The sequence below is a fragment of the Nicotiana tomentosiformis genome, chromosome 9 (assembly GCF_000390325.3).
Source record: "Nicotiana tomentosiformis chromosome 9, ASM39032v3, whole genome shotgun sequence".
In the NCBI taxonomy this organism is placed as follows: Eukaryota; Viridiplantae; Streptophyta; class Magnoliopsida; order Solanales; family Solanaceae; genus Nicotiana; species Nicotiana tomentosiformis.
The window spans coordinates 37537974-37557641 of record NC_090820.1 but is presented as its reverse complement, the minus strand read 5'-3'; the positions used below and the strand labels follow the sequence as shown (position 1 = coordinate 37557641).

The 19668-nt window shown below is 35.8% G+C and overlaps 1 long non-coding RNA gene across 2 annotated transcripts; it reads right to left on the bottom strand.

The window, feature by feature from the left end:
• Nucleotides 1-11052: 11052 nt before the first annotated feature.
• LOC104100808 (uncharacterized) lies at nucleotides 11053-14214 on the bottom strand. 2 transcript variants are annotated; one of them, XR_011411295.1, is made up of 5 exons: nucleotides 14041-14214; nucleotides 13047-13157; nucleotides 12868-12973; nucleotides 12422-12784; nucleotides 11053-11296 (listed from the first exon to the last, which is right to left on the bottom strand). It is a non-coding gene; the product is annotated as an uncharacterized lncRNA (long non-coding RNA). The 2 variants fall into 2 exon arrangements; XR_011411294.1 differs by lacking the exons at nucleotides 12868-12973; nucleotides 13047-13157 and having other exon boundaries at nucleotides 14041-14204.
• Nucleotides 14215-19668: the final 5454 nt, after the last annotated feature.

Genomic DNA, 19668 nt, shown 5'->3' with positions numbered 1-19668 from the left:
TGACAAAGTTCATCACAAGGTACATTCATAAATATGCTAAAAATTAGGTAAAATGTAGTTGAGCATTTCTCCCAATGTACTAAGAATTACGGGATAATATACCTACCAAATTAAAGATCTACGAGTGTAGTTTCCAATTCATTAATCCCTTCATTGATACAACATTGAAGTATAGAGATATTCATATTTTTGCGAGACCTTATGTACATCACCTACTTGCCAAAAGGAGAGGCCTCAATTAAAAGCTCCTAAAGTCGGCCAAGAGGGGAATTTTAAGGACTTATTAACTCATTTACTTCACTCATTTCTCAGACCAACAAAATCAGCTTGAACCCCTGCATCTCCTCCCAAAAACTCCCACACAAACCCTAGGTAATTTCAGGTGATATGATGTGATTCTAGTGGCGAAAACCTCGGACAGCTTGCTAGTTTCTCTTTCTCCTTCTTGTAGCTGCATTGGGGGAATTATTGCAGATGAATAAAGACTAGGTTTCGTGGGTTCTACTCATTCCAAGGTAAATTTATGCTTCTCCTTCCATTATCTATGCTTGTACGAGTTGTAACTCGATCGTAAAGACTAGACCTAGCAAGTTTTGAAAGAGTGGTATGCTATTTGTTGTTTCGTAAATGCTGGCTGACTTATAGGATAAGAGGCTTAATTATGTACTGTTGGTTGTATTTCTCAATTTGAAAGAAAAGACAAGTCAAAACATATTTTAGTAAACTGAAAAATTAGTTTTGAGTTATTGAACTTGTGGGACTATTTTGTGGTCTATTTCGTGTTGTTGTTGGGTTATCTCTTTTGCTACTATTTTGATGGAGTTCGGGAGGAGAAAGGGTATGGAGAAACACCACATAATGGAAGGGTGGTTGTCTGACAGTTCTTCATTACATTTTCGGGTTGTTTGACACTACTAGGGTTGTCGTTTTGTGTATGAACTGATTGGGGTATGTGGGTTGTTTTGTGGTATTTTGTGATGGATATAAGGTTGGAAAATGATGTATACATGTTATTGTAGTGTTCTTGTTGTTGTTGGTATTCTGTCAAATTGAGAGAAAGTAAAGATTATAGGGGAGATGCTTCCCGTTTTATAATAAAATAAGTTTGTCGTTCGTTGGACGATAGTTGTAACTTCCATAACTCGATGATAGTATTGTTATCGTTATTGTAGATTAAGGTGCAATGAGAAGAGTTTAACGTGGTTATTGGACAGATTGTGATAAGGTATATTCAGGTTAAATCTTTCCTTAATTTTAGCATGATCCTGTAGCAACATGTGTTTGATAACAAGACATAAAGAGAAGTTCATATACATGAATATATGTACATTATCCTAGTCTCATAAGTTATCATATTCTCCCTTATCGGGACTTTATATTCAATTAAGTATTGACTTCTTCTAGTCAAGAGAGCAGAGGGTCTATATATATATATATATACACACACACAGAGTATTATAGTATTTTCACCACCATCGAGCTATAATCGGTGTGTAGGCCCCTATTGGGCAGTATTACAATATTTTCACCACTATCGAGCTATAATCGGCGGGCAGGCCCCTATTGGGCAGTATTATAGTATTTTTAGCACCATCGAGCTATAATCGGTGGGCAGCCCCTACTGGGCAACCTTTGATCAGATGGTAAGTTATATACCGAGCCTATTTTGGCTGAGCGCCTGTGAGCGAGCCTTGAATGGCCAAGATATAGAGCCTAGTATGGCCGAGCGCCTATGAGCGAGCCTACTACGGCAGATCAGTTAAACGTATCGAGCCTTATAGGGTTGGACAACTGTTTTATTTACTATATTGAGAGAGTTGAGTTAGTATCAACAGGTAAGCATATCTTTAGATCATCTTTGACTCCCAGTTACTTTTAGTTACTAAATTATCAGTTCAGTTTCAACTCTCAGTTATTCTGTTGCATTACATACTCTGTACATTGTATCGTACTGACGTCCCTTTTGCTGGGGACGCTGCATTTCATGCCTGCAGGTCCTGATAGACAGCTGGATAGACTTTCCCAGTAAACAGAGTCAAACATCAGCTCGGTTAGTAAGCTCCACTTTCTCGGAGTTAGAAGGTCTAGACCTTGGAGACCATTTTATATATACAGGTTTGATGGGTAGGTCGAGGCCCTGTCCCGACCATGATATATATATATGAGTCCTGTATAGTTTGTATATCGGTAGATTTTCATGGCGGCCTCGTCAGCCTGCAGAAGTGTTACATATATATATATATATATGAGAGCTTTTGGGTATATTAACCCCTCAAATGAGATAGACGATATTTTCAGATGATTTAGAATATGGCCTCATCAGCGTAAGTTGAGGGTTACCCCCCCTCCAAAGTTCACAGTTACAGAGTGGTATGTTCGAGCCGAGTATGGAACCGGCGCATGACAAACTTGGTATTAAAGCATTTCTATCCTAGGGAGTCTACAAGCTGTGTCTAGTAGAGCCTTGTTTATAGATGTGTTGTACACCACATTATATAAACAAGAAGCTACAAGGCATTTAGGAGTCTGTTACCTTTCTTTCAAATCCAAATCGTGCTATGGAGCTGAGTCGTGAGAGTCCTAGCCAAGACTTATGTTTGCTAATTATATAGACATGCTTTCAATTAGAAAAATTACAGCTATCCAGAGGGATAATATAGCAGCAGGTAAGGGCATTAGTAAAGAGAGAATTCTTGATGACGTGGGCCTGTTTGAGGCCCTATTAGATCGTGCATACCGGATGGTGCACTCTAGAATAGTACAGTCAGATATGAATACTAGAATGTTCAGAAATATCAGAGACATGTAGAGGAATCCTAGAAGGGATAAATATTTACCTTAGTATGACTCCCACCCCTAGTAAAAAGAGAATATTAGGCAACCCGAAGAGCCAGTGAGATGGAGCAAAGGGAGATAAAAGTGAAAGAACATTTTGTTGAAGTTTTCAGAATAAGGTAATAGACAGAGATATTAGCAGGAGAATAAGAAGATATTATATGAAGCATTTTGAGTAAGATGTGATAAAATGGTGATAACGGTAAATCATAATATGACAGGATGACAAAGGCTATACTTAAGTACAAGAAAAGATAAGAGGTGACATGCCTTGAGACTATAAGAGAGTATATGCCATAAAGTCATATCCTGATTTCGAGAAATGAGTTGGTGACTCCAACATGATTACTAGAAGGTTAACTTAGACCCTAGGAGTAATAGAAATTAGGACGGGCTAGTAAACAAGAAAAAAAATCGAACATGATTTAGGAACCAAATGATTTGATAATAGTCGGCATCATGAGAATTTCAGAGATCGCATTTCGGTAATGATAGAATGGACAATAGAAGAATACTTTAAAGGTCATTCAGGAGGACGCTTCCCTAAAGCAAGCACTGTGAGCAAAGTTAAGCTTAAGGAACTAAGTGTGCTAGTTACACTAGGTGTCACCCTTACGCATAAGAAATTCAGTTATCCCTGGTAGAAAAGGGTTACCGCAAGGCGAGTAAGAGTCAGTGAAGATGTGAAAAGACGCCGAAGATGAAGTTGTAAAATATTTATAGGTAAATATTCATAGCATTAAATGTTAGTACTCCTTAAAAGGGGGAATATAGGGTGATATGGTATTAAGTCTGAGTTAAGTGCTTCAGATAACTATAGAATAGTAAAGGAAGAATGCGGTAAAAAGGCGAAAGGAATGAGATTGCATTTATTCAGATCCTACAGATATGTTATGACTCCAGAATATTATGCAAGCACAATGTCGGGGAGAGGCAGTAAGGATTCCCGGCAAGGATGTTGTTGATAAATAAGTGTGAATGGACACTTGATACATTAGGAGCAAGCGCGAAAGGTAAGTTAAGACAAAAGACATAACCCAAGAGTGGTTACGCAGAATATAAATATGAGCATGGACTAACGAGTAGTTAGTAGTTGATTAAGTAAGAGCCTAGTTATGGCTAGATAAAAGGTCTAAGATAAATTAGTAGATCATGAAAGATAAACGTAGTCAAACCCAGCACAGGAAATTCGGTCTCACAGATATGATATCGTAATCCTTGAGAAATATTCCGATATGAGTTGGGGTAGTTAAAGGTACCGTATAAGTATTATGAAAATAAAATAGAGTGCCACGGGGGAGAAAATAAAAAATTTGAATTCAGAAGTAACCCTATGAGAACAAGGGCACACAGGTATGTAACTAAGGATATTTATAGGTGAGTAAGAACATCAAAAATTCCATCGGGTATATGATATAATAAGCTCACAGCTTTACAAGATTCAGAGAGTCTTCCCTATGTACTACAACAAAAGACTAGCTGGGGAAATAAGGAAGAAGGTTTCAACCTAAAGATAGTAACTTGAAGAAGAAGTTGTCTTGTAACAACAGTCTCACTACAACATTGTATGCACTCTATAAGAAAGTGGCACCTATCGTGGCTAATGAACAAGATGAAAAAAAAAATCAAAGGTAATATTCGTGATCATATGAGTTGCATGAAATTCCAATATATGTGGGCACCAAGATAAGCCTAAGTATTCATACAACAAGTGACAGAAAGACCAGGATAAGTAATTGTTTACGTTTAAAGACAAATGAGAAGGCACGAAAGAAATTATTCGATCTATGACCCAGTGTTAGTTACGTTATGATGACACTTAAGATTTCAGATTATTATTTATACAACATGTTTATTGACATTCTTACGGTTATAGGAGACTCCGGTATAAGTTAAAAGAAACAATTGAGTCCACGTCACAAATAAAGGATTGAATTGTTAGAAGCTTATATCATGGATGTTCCATAACATCCCCGAAAGGATAAAGTAATACCTATACCTTGAGCTGCAGATCAGAAAATAGCTTAAGCCTACTTAAAGGCCAAGAGAAAAGAGGAAACTAAAAAGTTACATCAGCTAAGTAAATAAGGAGTCTGATTATTAGATCCAGATAATTATAGAAAATTTGATTCAGGCAACTGCAGAATCACTCTTAATATCAGAGGTACAAGAAATATAGTACAATCGCCATATTCTATAACGACTCTATAATAAAGCCAGTTAGAAGAGTACCAGCCTCATAATAAGTCAGTATGAAGCTCCCGTCGGAATGTGTAAGCATCAGAGGTGCAAGTACTATAGTGGAGCTTTAAGGTGTGGACATGAATTCTACCTATATGGAAAGAAGGTTATGAAAGAGACAGAAGATACAATACAAAATTTAAAGGTTAAGAAAGTTAAAGGTAAAGAAGGTACGAGATACTTAAGTGCAGAAGGTTGTGAATAGTCCAAATTTTAGATAGATGGCTAAAAGCGACGTGATTCAGTATCCAGAAATGATAGTGGTGCTGTCAGTGGCATATCTTCCATCCTATGGTTTCCAGGTACCGAGAGGTCTAGTTAAGAGAGTAAAGAAGAGTTAGAGACGACGTGATGTCTCACTTGAGGTTCCAGAATAAGATAAAGAAATCTATGTTGCTAGCATGTTAAGGACAATTGCGAGTAGTATAAATAGATATGTGTAGGTTGCAAGATCGAGTATGGTAGAGCAACAAGGTTTTAGGTAGACATGAGTAAGGATAGAAAAAGGTGAGTGGGAAGGTGATGAGAATAGGTAAGGCCTCAGGAGTAAGCCCATCAAAACAAGAGAGCTGATGGTTTCCATAAGTTATAGAAAGCTCTGTATAGCCTGAATGAACTCGAAGGAGTTAAAGACTATGAGCATTTAGAAAATATGGAATGCTGCCCTGGTAGTAGAATAAGGGTGTAATTGTGATAAATGATAAGAGGGTGACATTTAGGTCTTCGATTAAGTATTGATTCAAAGAGAAGGGATTTCATGAACCGCATGGGATTAGAATAGCCCCATAAGATGAACCATGCTGGGATGCTATGAAATATGATTGTTGAAGTATAGTAACGTCGCTAGGTGGATCAGACAAATAACTTCATATGTTCCCTGATGAGACATGAGCCCTAGTGACAATGTTTACGTAAGAGGTTTCAAGTTATTAGTGGTAGATTATAGATCAACATTAAGGTGAATCAACAATAGATGAATAAAAGTTCCAAATTATGAGACGAGATTAGGCCATCATTCTTAAGATGACCAGCAATGAGGAAACATTAAAGGACTTAGATTTATACATATGGAATAAGCAGTGAGACAATAACCTAGAGTTGGGTACCAGACATCGGTAATAATAACTGATGTAAGTGTTATGATATAGTATGACCTACCTAGAAGCATTAAATCCATAAGTATAGATAATCAAGGCTATGAAGCATGATATAGCAATAGTCGTAAGTTCGACACAGTACTATGCGAAGAACTTCTATATACCTATAGATGCCCAGAGGGACAGCTTGTCATAGTTCTGTATATGTTCACACAGTGAGGCCTAGAGATTGGCTAAAAGATGGAGGAAAAATTAGAGAAGAGTCGGTGCACATACAGGGATAGAGTCGTACAGGCTATATGACAGAAGGTAGCAACAGTAACGAGATTGGACGAATTTCGACCACAAGTCGTGTTGCGAGAAAGAGGCCTAAAGGGGGGAATGCCCTTGGCTTTTGATTTATTCACAAAATAGTTGCCTAGATGTCAAGGACAGTACTAAAGTATTCGTAAGAGCTATAGGTTATAAGACTGATAAGAGTATCGGTCAACATTCGAGGACGAATGTTCCAAAGGGGGGAATGATTTTACACCCCATATTTTCGTACATAAGAGTACGTCGTAAGTCAATTTATATAAGCTCAGAAATGATATTATCTTTGAAAGTAAATAAAGTAAGTTAATCATGTTAACTTGGAGGTTATAAATATTTAAGATAATGAACTGCAAGTAATAAGAGGGTTGGAAGGCTTAGAAGCTAAACGAATTGAAGAAAATATGTTTCGTCGAAAGTCGACAAGTTGGGAATGTTATAACATGTACTTTTCGGGAGAGACTAGGGTGCTCAAAATTATAAGGAGGTTATATTATGAGTTATTTTAGTATTATGATAGTCATGTGTTATGTTTTTAAGTCAAGCGAGTTGTGGAACAAAAGTTGGCATAGATCATCACAAGTTACATTCATAAATATGTTGAACATTAGGTCAAATGTAGCTGAGCGTTTCTCCCAATATACTTGTAAGTACGAAATAATATACCTACAAAATTGAAGATCTACGAGTTTAGTTTCCAGCGAATTAAACCGTTAATTGATACAACATTGGAGTAGATAAATATTCTTATTTTTGCGAGACTGCGCAGAATGGTAGGTGACAAGTAGGTGCATCACCTACTTGCCAAAAGGAGAGGCCTCAATTAAAAGCTCCAAAAGTCGTCCAAGAGGGGACTTTTAAGAACTTATTAACTCATTTATTTCAATCATTTCTCATACCAAAAAAATCAGATTGAACCTCTGGAACTCCTCCCAAAAAATCCCACACAAACCCTAGGTAATTTCGGGTGATACGATGTGATTTTAGTGGCGAAAACCTCGGACAACTTGCTAGTTTCTCTTTCTCCTTCTTGTAGCTACATCGGGGGACTGATTTTGGATGAATAAGGACTAGGTTTCATGGGTTCTAATCAGTCCAAAGTAAATTTATGCTTCTCCTTCCATTATCTATGCTTGTACGAGTTGTAACTCGATCGTAAAGACTAGACCTAGCGAGTTTCGAAAGAGTGGTATGCTATTTGTTGTGTCGACACTGATGGCTTGTTTATAGTATAAGATAATTAATTATGTACTGTTAGTTGTTGTTACACCCCATGTTTTTGTATGTGAAAGTACACCATAAGTAAATTGATAGAAGCTTGGAAATGAGACGGTACATCCCGCATTTTCGTATGTTAAATATTTCGTCGTAAGCTAATCGACGTAAGTTCGAGAATGAGTTTATTTTGAGATTATAAGAATTATGCTATTTCAAACAAGTGATGAGTAAATTCGTGAAGGTGAGAGGGTAAACAAATCAAAGAAAATAAATTTTCGTCAAAGTTTATCATATTGGGATAAAATATGGCCCGAGCTAACATACCCGGTATTTATGGACTAGTGTCATACAAGGTACCACATAACCATGATAGTGAGGTGTATAAGGTATGTTAAAAGTGAGTAATATTTTAAGTAATTTGAGATAATTCTTAATTATGTGGTTAATCGGATAATTATTAATTTTAGTGGGAGATTAACTATTAATTAAGATGATTGGTGTTTAATTATTGGATAAGGATATCATCCTTAACGTGGCAGCAAGCCACCCAAATATATATATGACTCTTAAGTCATTATTGAGTAGGTGGCAAGACTAAAGGTAAAGGAATGTGGTTAAGCCACCATTCCATATTTAAAACATCTCCAACTTAAGAATATGAAAGCAACATAAGTCATTATCTTGAGAATCATGAAAGCAACGTATTAGTCATTATCTTAAGAATCATGAAAGCAATGTATTAGTTTTAATCTCCATGGACCAGCAACGTTGGATGCTAAGTATGCTAATGAATTTTTCCCTACTTCGATCCGTCGTTACGTGTTTTCGCAAAAGACGTATGTTAGAGAAAATGTCAAGAGAATCGGTTCAGGTATGTTAAGGCTATCCCTTCTTTCTTTTTGGCATGATCCAAATGATACAGATAAAACGAGCAAAATACACAACTTTCATTAATGACTTTATTCATAGAAATACTAGAAGTGTTTATATTCTTGATTCTCCATGTGAATTATTATTATATCCTATGTTCATGGGTCTCAGAAAAATACGTATTTGATAAAGTTTATCTGAAAGGCATATTGATTTTATGATATTCCGAGAAATCTTAAGTAACGTATTTCTTATGCATTTCATGCATTTATACATGTATATTGACCCATGACCAGATGGCGTTATATACACGTATATTATATGTATATGGAATATGGGAGAAGGTTATGGGGTTATATACACACCACCACCTGATCAGCTGGTATACGTTGATGATTTGCCCACAGTGGCCGAAATGATATGATGGGATGCCCTCAGAGGCTTGATGATGTTATGAACACATATACCTATGCATGGTATGACATTCACAGAGCTATGCAGACGTACATGTCGAGTCCTTTACTCCATGTTTCTCTCATGTCTATTATTTACTGATTTTCATTCCTTACATACTCGGTACATTATTTGTACTGACGTCCCTTTTGCTTGGGGACACTGCGTTTCATGACCGCAGGTCTCGATAGACAGGTCGAGAATCCTCCAAGTAGGCGATCAGCTTAGCGGAAGATGTTGGTGCACTCCATTTGCTCCGGAGTTGCTTGTTTGGTCAGTATGATTTAGATGTGTATTATTTGGTATGGCGGGGCTCTATCCCGACATTTATGATAATTATATATTCGTAGAGGCTTGTATACAGATGTCATGTACGTAAATGATTGTATGGCCTTGTCGGCCTATATTCAGTGTACGAGTAGTTATTTTGGTCTTAGAGGCCCATATGTCTTATGTATAAGTTGGTATTACATATTGTATTCTACCTATCTCACGGAAGCCTCTCCGGCTCAGTTATCTATGATAGTATGACGGATAAATGTGAGGTCTTCAGCAAAACATATGTGTACCTTACGTGTAAGCTTCTTGATAAGGAGTCTTAAGGCAAGAATATCTATCCACCTCTATGGTGAAAGGCAATAAGAGATTCAGAAGATAGATACAAGCTTCAACAAGTAAAAGAAGCAAGATGAGAAGGGTACGAGGTACCCAGTTAATGAAGATTATCGGTATTTTCAACTCCGGCAGAAAAATATAAGCATTATGACTTACCTTCAACAGTAATAGATGTATGTAGAATTGGCCACACCCATCTCAGTTATACCCTATTGGGGGGTAACATGTGTAATTTAAGAAAAGGATATGATATTAGAATCCAGCTGGAGTTAGAGTAACCCAAAATGGTAAATAAATTATTTGTGTTAGTTGATATTTTCGAAAGATATTATAAAAGTGCTAATAGATCTCCCTGTGAGGCACCCAGATGGTGCACTCTAGAATATTACAATTAGATATGAGTATTAGCATGAAAAAAAAAATCAGAAGATAGGCACGGAAATCCTGGAAGGGATAAACATTACCTTAGTGTGGCTCGCGTCCCTAGTATAGCTAGAACATTAAGCAATCCGAAGAGCCACTGGATGGAGAAAAGGGGAGCTAAAAGCAAAAGAATATCTTGTTCGAGTTTTCAGAATAAAGTGAAAGACATAAATGTTAGCGGGAAATAAGAAAAGAGTTAATGAAGCATTATGAGTAAGATATGATACAGGGATGACAATGGTAGATAAAAAAGATGACAGTATTATAGAGTCTATAGTCAATTGAAGAAAAAGATGAGAGGTGACAGGTCTTGAGACAACAAAAGAGTATAGGCCATAAAGTCGTATCCTCATTTCAAGAAATAAGTTCGTGACTCCAATGCGACTACCAGAAGGAAAAGTTTGACCCCAGAATAATAGAAATCAGTATGGGCTAGTGAACAAGATAAACTAAACATGAATTAGGGACTGAGTGATTGGATAATAGTCAACATCATGAGAATTTCAGATTTCCACTACAAGAAAGTGTGAAAAATGCAATATTTTTTTTGTTGCCATATATTGAATATTGTTGCGAAAAGTACTTTTGACAACAACAAAAAAGTTATTGCATGCCGTTGCAATAAATGTCGATGGAAAAAGTTTTTGCAACAACAAAACTTGTCATTGCCAAAAGCTGACTTAACGCAACAAGAAATATTATTGCCATAAATTATATTTTGATTATATACTTGTGGCTTATAAAAATATTTAGCAACAAAAATTATTGTTGCGATAAATTATTATTATTTTCGCAACAATACTACTTGTGGCAAAAAAATGGCAGGAGGGTAGTTAATAATCTGTTATAAAGGCTTTTCGCAACAAGTATTGTTGTGGGCACAAATCACTTTTTGCCAACAATATTATATTTTTTGTTGTATAGCTAGCAATAATAAATGTGTAGTTGCTACATACACAAATCACATTTTCTTTTAAACTATCACAAATATATATAAAAATTAATATATGATATATATTTGTAAAGGTCAATACAACTGATGCACTAAGTATTTACATACATTCAAAAACTAAATACTACTAAAACACATGTTCTTACTTAAAAATAAAAACAAGAGCACCTACAGGGTCATAATTTCTAATCTAATAACAACCCAAAAGTAAATCTTCTTCTAATAGCTTGAGCATTAGATGAATCATATTGTCAGTTATGTTGGTTTATTCATCCTCATCCTGCAAAAGAAGATAAATTATAATTATATTTTTTATAAAAGAAAATTATAAAGTACACAAGTACAGATCAAAAAAAGAAAAGTTTGGGCACCAATGAATAATATAAAAAGATTCTTATAGCCAAAGCTAAAGCTAAAAAATTATCAAATAAAAACTTGCACCATGTAACATAAAAGAGGAAAGCTAACTACCTACTATAGAAATCCTGCCATGTAATATATATGGTTGTTAGACTTGTAGTGGCCCAAATATTCGAGGGCCTGACTAATCAATTTTTCAAGTATCAGGACCAGGACAAATAACAATTTCAAGTAACTTTTAAGGCACTCTAATTTTTTTTCTTTATCAAACTATAAACAAAACCACGCTCTTTCTCTGTTGTAGTGATTATAATGCATAATTGTAATTTGTAAAGGTTGGGGGACTGTTCATAAAATAATATCGTTATACCCTATTGTATTTCTATTTAACTTAGCGTCCATTATTGTGCATCTCACATAAAAGAGCACAGAAAGCATAACATGTTATAGTCATAATATCTCAATTTGGTAATTTTGAACTCAAATGATAGAGAACTAAATAAATTGTAACTGAAAACTATAATACAAACATGATATTGAATAATATCAACCAACGAATTTATTTTTACAAGAGTTAGACAAAGTTTTTTACCGTGATGTTATCCATAAGTCTTGAACGACTTGCCTCATTTGAACCACTTAAATTAGAAATAATGTTGAGAATTCCACCAGAAACTCAATTCAATTAAACATAATAAAACTACATAGCTTAATTTGTCGTACAAATCAGTGGAAAGGAATGATATGGGAACGAGTCAGAAACATAAATAGTGATAGCGACAAAAGTAATTAATCAGTACAGGCATGCCCTGTGGTGTTATTTTATGGATCATATGTAAGTAATAAGTTATCATTTACTAGTTTAGTACATGAGTGATTTTTACTTTACAAGTATGTATGCTGAACACTTATTTGCAATCAATTCTAGAGCTATGCTTCAATTAGATATTATTTATTTTCTTGTGTTTAGAGCAATGCTAGCAACATGCTACCACTTTTATTGTTACAGAAATATTCTTAGGATGAAAAGTAAGTAATGAAATACCTCAGTACTTAATATATGGGATGCTAGTGCCATCATGCTCTCTTTTAACAATTTTTGGTCAAGCACCATGGCTTCTCGATTTTTCCACACCTCCTCAAGCTGTTTCTGTACTTTTTTTAGCTGGCATTCTACACTCTCTTATTTACGACGTTCTTCTTCTGCCTCTTTTTGTTGTGCTTGCAGTTTCTCTAGAATTCCATTCATGGATCTCCTACTTGTTGACTTAACTCCCGATCCTTGACCCCGACAATAACTTGACGTTTCTCCAACAACTTTCACAAATGCAGCATTAACAATCGGGTCCAAATCGGTATCCTCTTCAATTTCTTGGATTTGTTCAGCAATATATTCGTTCACCTTATCCTACAAAATTTTTTACAGGCTTTAACCTTCAATATTTATTTCTATAAATTCATATTATAGGAATAAAGAAAAAAGTGTCACACGTATATTTAATTCAGCAGAGGCATCATTAACCCAATGTTCGTTCTTCATGTGAGTCAATTCCCAAAGTTTCTGCAAGTTTGGCTCTTTTTCAGTGTTTTTATTTCTCTACCAAAACAAATAAAATTATATTATTAAATCAAGAATAACCAAAACTCGTAAAAATAAAGACATATGTTACATGTTCAAAAGATATTGCCTGGAATAATTTTCTGCCGCAAATATGATTCATTTCTTGATTTGCCTTATTGGTTTTGTTTCGCTCACCCATTCTTTGCATTGAGTTTGAGTCCTTAAACATAACAGAAAAGATTACTATTTAAAAAGAATTTTATCTGCTATACAAGCAAGAATTTCGGGTAGCAAACAAGTGGTCCTAGGTCAGAGTTCACCAATATCCAAGCATCTGTAGCACTAGACATATCCTTATCAATCCTCTGGGTTAACTTCTCATGAAATTGGTATTTAAAACTAGAAGTGTGGAATTATTGACCTTCAATTTAATCTTATATTGCCGAATTCTTCGAGGAAACAATATTTCACATAAATTTCTGGTTGACACCATGGTTTATTTCTGTTTCCAATTTTCCCTCACAAAGTCATAGAATTGAATGGTAAGAAACATAAAATTGAACTGATTACATGAAAGGATAAGTTATTCAACATATCTTTTATTTACTTTTTATCTAATGAGAGATATTTATACAATCAAATTATTTATTAAATTAAAAAGGATAAGTATCTACACTAAGCATAAATTGATAACCTCGAAATGATGGCCTTTGGAAATTGATCAAATTATATGTTTGAAAAATCTCTTTGCAACTTATAGTTTTACCTATCAAATATTCACGAATAACGGAGAAAAATTTTCGTGTTCAGTACTAGATTCATTCTGTTATTATGCAGAGAACATGTATAAAAACGTTAGCAGAAGATGAATTGAAAAAAAGGAACAACAAACTAGACAACAATAAAAGAAAAACCTATGCAAAGTTTCTTTCTGTAGCATAAGGAATTAGAGGAGAAAACATTGCAAATCCTTCTCTGGCATAGAAAATTTTAAGATACCCATACCCATTAAGTACTTCAATGATAAAAGACAATCACAAACATTGGTACTTCCATAATTTAGTGAAGCAATCGGGTAAAGCAATTAAAGATTGAATTCTTACCGGTTCTTCTCCGATCAGCCACAACACGAAACAAAGAGGACGCAGCGGGGGAGGAGCTCTTTCAAGTAGAACTGATAAGAAAAACCCTAGCCAGAATGGTTATTAGTGAGTGGGCTAAAAAACCGAAAAAAGTGAAAAGGTTTGCCGCGTTCGATTTTGGCGGAAAATCAAAGTTTTAGGCCACAACCAACGTATGTCAAAATAATGTTTATTTCCAATAAAAAAACTTTATTGTTGCCAATTCTATTTATAATTTAACTTTATTATGTTAAAAGTTTTATTTTTTGCAACAACTAAAATTAGTTGTTGCCATTTATTAAAATTCGGCAACAATACTGTAGTTGTTGCTAGAACATTTTAAAAATTTTAAAGTTTATTATCTAAACCATAGAATATGGCAACAAAATTAACATATTTGGCAACAAAAAAATGTTGTTGCCAAAATATCTATGCTATAGCAACAATTTTATCGAGTTGTTGCCATTTATCCATTTAAGCCAACAATATTTCAATTGTTGCTAAAATGTTGTTGCAAATTCCATACTTTCTTGTGTTGTTTGTTCCGGCAATAATAGAATGGACGAGAGAAGAATACCCTTTAAAGGCCATTTAGGAAGACGCTTCCCAAAAGCAAGTAAGGCGAGCAAAGTTAAGCTTAAGGGGATGTATGTGCCAGTTATACTAAGTGTCACTCTCACGAATAAGGAAATCTGTTATCCTTGGTACAGAAGGATTACTGCGAGGCGAGTAAGGATCATCGATGATGTGAAAAGACGCCAAAGATGAAGAGTTAAAACATCTATAGGTAGATCATCGTAGCACTAAATTTTAGTACTCCCCTAAAGGGGAGAATATGGAGTAATGTGGCATGAAATCAGAATTAAATGGTTGTAGTAATTATGGAATGGTAAAGGAAGAATGCGAAAAAAAAATAAAAAAGGAATGAGCGTGCACTTACCCAAGTCCTACAGATAGGCTACGATTACAGAACATTATGCAAGCATGATGTCAAGTAGAGAAAGTAAGGGTTCCTGCCCGAGATGTTATTGATAGAGAAGGAGCTAGTGCGAGACCTAAGTTAAGACAAAGGAAATAACCCAAGAATGATTACGCGGAATGTTGATATGAGAATGGGCCAACGAATAGTTAGCAGTTGATTCAGGAAGAGCCTAGTTATGGCTAAACAAGAGGATACATGCAAATCAACAGATCATGTAAGATAAACATAGTGAACCCTAACATGGGAAATTCAGTCTCGCAGATATGACATTGTAATACTTAAGAAATATTCAGATAGGAGTCGGGGTAGTTAAAGGTACCGTATGAATGCTATGAAAATAAAAGATAGTCTCACTGGGAAAACAGTCAAAACTTCAGTTCAGGAGCAACCCTACAAGCACAAGGGCGTGGAAAAAAGTAACTACGGATCATTATAGGCAAGGAAGAACATCAAAAATTCCGTCAAGTATACGATGTAATAAGCTCGCAGCTTCACAAGAGTCAGAAGGTCTTCCCTAAGTACTACAATAAAAGACTAGCTGAGAAAATAAGGAAGAAAGCTTCGACCTAAGCACAGTGACCTAAAAAGGAAATGGTCATGTAAAAACAGTCTCACTACAACATTGTATGCACTCCATGAGAAAGTGGCACCTACCATGTCTAAGGAATGGGAAGAAAAATCAAAAGTAATATTTGAGACCATGTGAGTTGCACAAAAATTCCGGCATGTGTGGGAACTAAGATAAGCTAAGTATACACGCAACAGAGGGGCAGAAAGACCAGTAAAAGTAATAGCTTACGTTTAAAGGAAGCTCAAAGGGAACAAAAGGGATTATGCACTTAAGACTTTAGAGTGAAATCCATGCACCATATATGTTGACATTCATACAGCCGTAGAAGACTCCGGTATAAGTTAAAAAAAAGAATTAAGCCTAGGGCATAGACAAAGAATTGAATTATCAGAAGATTGTATCATGGATATTCCATAGCGCCCATGAAAGGCTAAAGTAATAACTAATACCGTGAGCCACAGATCAGAAGATAGCTTAAGCCTACATAAAGGCTGAACAGAAGGAAGAGGAAACTAAAGAGTTACAACAGCGAAGTAAATCAGGAGTCTGATTATTGGACCCAGAAAATTATAGAAATCATGATTGAGAACATTACAGGACCGCTCTTAATATCATAGGTACAAGAGAGATAGTATAGTAGCCATATTCTATAATGGTCTACGATAAAGTCAGTTAGAAAAGTACCAGCCTCATAAGAAGTCAAATGAGGCTCCCACCGGAGTGTGTATGCACCAGAGGTGCAAGTATTATAATAGAGCTTCAAGTCGCGGATGTGAATTATACCTACATTGAAGGGAGGTCATGAAAGAGATAGAAGATGTGATACGAGAATTTAAGGTAAGTAAGGTAAAGGTGAACAACGTACGAGATACTCAAATTCAGAAGATCATGAATATTCAATACTTCGGATAGAAGGCTAGAAGCGCTGGGATTCAGTATCCAGGAATGATAGTGGCGTCGTCAGTGGCATATATCTTCCAGCCTATGGTTTCTAGGTACCGAGAGGCCTAGTTAAGAGAGTAAAGAAGAGGTTTAGACGATGTGATGTCTCGTTTGAAGTTCCAAAATAACACAAGGAAATCTATAGTGCAAGCAAGTTGAAAGAAGGTTGCGAGTAGTATAACTAGATATGTGTAGGTCGCAAGCTAAAGTATGGTAAAGCGACAAGGTTTTAGGAAGACAGGAGTAATGATAAGAAAGGGAGAGTGAGAAGGTGATGAGAATGGATAAGTCCTTGGGATTAAGCCCATGAAAATAAGAGAGCTGATGGTTTCTCTAAGTTATAGAAAGCTGAGTATAGCCTGAATAAATTCAAAGGAGTCTAACACTAATAGCAGTTAAAATAGATGGAATGTTTCCCTGTAGTAAAATGAAGGTATACTTGTGATAAATGAAGGATGACGTTTGGACCTTCGATTGAATGATGATTTGAAGGGATTTCATGAATTGTACAGGATTAAAATACCCATGTAAGTGAGTCATATTGAGATGCTATAAAGTATGGTTATTGAAGTACAATATCGCCGCTAGGTGGATCAGGAAAATCATTTCGAATAGTCCTCGATGCAACGTAAGCCCTAGTGGCAATATTTTACGTAAGAAGTTTTAAAATATCAGTGGTAGATTGTAGATCAACATTGAGGTAAATCAACAATGGATGGATAGAAGTTACAAAGTACGAAATGAGATATGGCAATATTCGTAAGTTCGACAAAGTACCGACCGAAGAACTTCAATACACCTATAGATTCCCATAGGGGCATCTTATCAAGTTCTGTATATGTTCCCAAAGTGAGGCCTAAATTTGAGCTAAAAGCTGAAGGGAAGATTCGCATAGGAGCACATGCAAGGAAAATGTCCTATAGGCTGCATGGCAGAAGGTAGCAAGAGTTACGAGATTAGAAGAATTCCGACCACAGACCGTGGTGTGAGAAAGAGGCCTAAAGGGGGGGGGGGGAGGGGGGAATGCCCTGACCTTTGGATTTATTCAAAGAACAGTTGCCTAAATGGCAAGGAGTATATTAAAGTATTCGGAAGACATATGTTATGAAAATGATAAGTGTATCAGTCAACATTCGAGGACAAATATTCCAAAGGGTGGAATGATGTTACACACCATGTTTTCGTACGTGAAAGTACGCCATAAGTAAATTGATAGAAGCTCGGAAATGAGATGGTACATCCCGCATTTTCGTATGTTAAATATTTCGTCGTAAGCTAATCGACGTAAGTTCGAGAATGAGATTATTTTGAGATTATAAGCATATGCTATTTCAAACAAGTGATGAGTAAATTCGTGAAGGTGAGAGGGTAAGCAAATCAAAGAAAATAAATTTTCGTCAAAGTTTATCATGTTGGGATAAAATACGGCCCGAGCTAAAATACCTGGTATTTATGGACTAGTGCCATACAAGGTACCACATGACCATGATAGTGAGGTGTATAAGGTACGTTAAAAATGAGTAGTATTTTAAGTAATTTGAGATAATTCTTAATTATATGGTTAATCGGATAATTATTGATTTTAGTGGGAGATTAACTATTAATTAAGATGATTGGTGTTTAATTATTAGATAAGGATATCATCCTTAACGTGGCAGAAAGCCACCCAAATATATATATGACTCTTAAGTCATTATTAAGTAGGTGGCAAGACTAAAGGTAAAGGAATGTTGTTAAGCCACCATTCCATATTTAAAACATCTCCAACTTAAGAATCTGAAAGCAACATAAGTCATTATCTTGAGAATCATGAAAGCAATGTATTAGTCATTATCTTAAGAATCATGAAAGCAACATATTAGTTTTAATCTCCATGGACCAGCAACGTTGGATGCTAAGCTTGCTAACGGATTTTTCTCTATTTCGATCTGTCGTTACGTGTTTTCGTAAAAGACGTATGTTAGAGGAAATGTCAAGAGAATCGGTTCAGGTATGTTAAGGCTATCCCTTCTTTTTTTGGCATGATACAAACGAAACGAGCAAAATACGCAACTTTCATTAAATGCCTCTATTCATAGAAATACTAGGGGTGTCTATATTTTTTATTCCCCATGTGAATTATTATTATATCCTCTGTTCATGGGTCTCAGAAAAATACGTATTTGATAAAGTTTATCTGAAAGGCATATTGATTTTACGATATTTCGAGAAATCTTAAGTAATGTGTTCCTTATGTATTTCATGAATTTATACATGTACATTGACCCATGACCAAAATGGCGTTAAATACGCGTGTATTATATGTATATGGGATATGGAACCTGATCAGCTGGTATACATTGATGACTTGCCCACAGTGGCTGAAATGATATGATGGGATGCTCTCAGAGGCCTGATGATGTTATGAACACATATAACTATGCACGGTATGACATTTATACGCATATGCATGACATTATAAAAATGAAATGATTCATAGAGCTATGCAGACGTACATGTCGAGTCTTTTACTCCATGTTTCTCGCATGTATATTATTTACTGATTTTCATTCCTTACATACTCGGTACATTATTTCTACTGACGTTCTTTTTGCTTGGGGATGCTACATTTCATACCTGTAGGTCTCGATAGACAGGTCGAGAGTCCTCCAAGTAGGCGATCAGCTCAGCGGAAGATGTTGGTGCACTCCATTTGCTCCGAAGTTGCTTGTTTGGTCAGTATGATTTAGATGTGTATTGTTTGGTATGGCGGGGCTTTGTCCCGACCTTTATGAAAATTATGTATTCTTAGAGGCTTGTAGACAGATGTCATATACGTAAAAGATTGTATGGCCTTGTCGGCCTATGTTCAGTGTACGAGTGGTTATTTTGGTCTTAGAGCCCCATATGTCTTATGTATAAGTTGTATTACATATTGTATTCTACCAATCTCACGGCAGCCTCTCCGGCTCAGTTATCTATGATAGTATGATACAAAAAGATATGTTGTATTGGTACTCAGTTGAGTAAAGTACCGGGTGCCCGTCGCGGCCTATCGGTTTGGGTCGTGACAGTTGTGTTGCTCAATTTTAAAGAAAAGACAAGTCGAAACGTGTTTTAGTAAATGGAAAAATTA